This window comes from Citrus sinensis, chromosome 5 (genome assembly GCF_022201045.2).
Source record: "Citrus sinensis cultivar Valencia sweet orange chromosome 5, DVS_A1.0, whole genome shotgun sequence".
NCBI classification, from domain to species: Eukaryota; Viridiplantae; Streptophyta; class Magnoliopsida; order Sapindales; family Rutaceae; genus Citrus; species Citrus sinensis.
Window position 1 is genome coordinate 10,055,400 of NC_068560.1, and position 2,064 is coordinate 10,057,463.

Below are 2,064 nucleotides of genomic sequence, written 5' to 3' on the forward strand. Positions count from 1 at the left end.
GATGTTTCACATGCTGCAAACAGTGGGTCAATTCAATGGACTACCAACTGAAGATCCTCATCTCCATCTTAAGTTAATTTTGGAAGTGAGTGACGCTTTTAAAATTGCTAGAGCAACAAAAGATGCTTTAAGACTTCGGCTTTTCCGTTACTCCTTAAAAGATCGAGTAAGAACAAGATTGAATTCCTTACCATCTGATTCCATCATTACATGGAATGAATTGGCTAATAAATTTTTAATGAATATTTTTCACTAACCAAGAATGCAAAATTGAGGACTGAGATCACTTCCTTTCATCAACTGGAAGATGAGAGTTTATATAAGGCTTGAGAGAGATTTAAAGAACTACTCAAAAGGTGTCCTCATCATGGTATTCCTTGTTGCATACAATTGGAAACCTTTTACAACGGGTTGAATCCAAGTACGAGATTGATGGTTGATGCTTCCGCAAATGGACCCTTATTATCTAAATCTTACACTGAAGCTTATGAGATTCTGGAGAGAATTGCCAACAATAATTATCAGTGACCATTAACTAGATAGCCAGCGGTAAGAGGAGCAACATAAGTATATAATATAGATGCAATTACAGCATTATCAGCACAAGTAACCTCATTGACTAAGATAGTGAAAGCCATGACGTCTGCTCTAGCAGCAGTAAAGAAAATTGCTGAACTGACTTGCATGTACTGTGGTGAAGAACATGAATTTGATAACTGTTCTGGAAATTCAGTATTAGTAAACTATGTGGGTAATTTGAACCGACAACCTCAAAAAGACCCGTACTCAAATACTTACAACCATGGATAGAAGCAACACCCAAATTTCTCATAGAGCAATTAGAATCAAAATGTTCCAACTTTGAGTAGATAAAACAGAAATAGTCAACCACCTAGTTTTCATCAGCAGAATCAAGGGAAAAAACACACCAGCCATGATCATCTCACTTCATTAAAAACATGATTAAGGAATACATTGCGAAGAATAAAGTAATTATGCAAGGTCAAGCAGTATCTCTAAGAAACCTGGAAAACCAAATTGGTTAGCTTGCCACAGCAATGAGTAGCAGATCTCAGGGTAGCTTGCCCAGAAACACAGAAGATCTAAGAAGAGAAGGAAATGAGCATTGCAAAGTAATCAACTTAAGATTTGGAAAGAATGTTAATACCCATGTGGAAGTGACTAAAAAATTAGTGGAATTTAAGCCCTTACAAGAACCAGTTTAAGATGACAGCATGCTACAGTAACCTAGTCATCAAGATACTGGTATTAGTAGTCAAGCTGCAGTAACTATGGAAGAAAATCAACCAATAAATGATGACAAAGAATTTGCAACACTAGTGGCAACATCTTACAATAAACCAAATGAGCAGAGATTGGTACCTCCTAAAGCTACCCAGTAATTTAGACATCCACCTCCTTTCCCACAAAGATTCCAGAAGTAAAAACAAGACAAGCATTTTAGTAAATTCTTGGAAGTGCTGAAGCAATTACACATCAACATCCATTTTGTAGAAGCATTGGAGCAAATGCCTAATTATTTGATTTTTCTAAAAGACATCTTGGCAAGAAAGAGATGGTTGGGAGAATTTGAAACTGTTGCTTTAACACGGGAAAGAAGTCACATGCTCCAAAGTAAGATTCCTAAAAAATTGAAGGATCTAGGAAGCTTCATAATATCATATTCCATTGGAACTAGGTACAATGGCAGAACACTCTGTGATTTAGGAGCCAGAATTAATCTGATGCCATTATCGGTATTTAAGCAGTTGGGAGCAAGAGAATACAGACCAACAACAGTCAATCTGCAGTTAACTGAAAGATCCCATGCATATCCTAAAGAAAAAATTGAGGATGTACTAGTGAAGGTTGACAAATTCATTTTTCCAGTGGAATTCATTGTATTAAACGTTGAGGCTGATAAAGAGGTACCCATTGTACTTGGAAGACCTTTCCTAGCAACCGGGAAGACTCTGATAGATGTGCAAAAAGGAGAGCTAACAATGAGGGTGAATGATCAACAAGTCGCATTCAATGTACTAGAGGCTATTAAGAACCCTGATG

At 36.9% G+C, this 2,064-nt stretch overlaps 1 non-coding gene across 1 annotated transcript; it reads right to left on the reverse strand.

Annotated features, from left to right (window-relative positions):
* Window positions 1-267: 267 nt before the first annotated feature.
* Window positions 268-374, reverse strand: LOC112496290 (small nucleolar RNA R71). The gene has a single exon (XR_003062796.2). It is a non-coding gene; the product is annotated as a small nucleolar RNA R71 (small nucleolar RNA).
* Window positions 375-2,064: the final 1,690 nt, after the last annotated feature.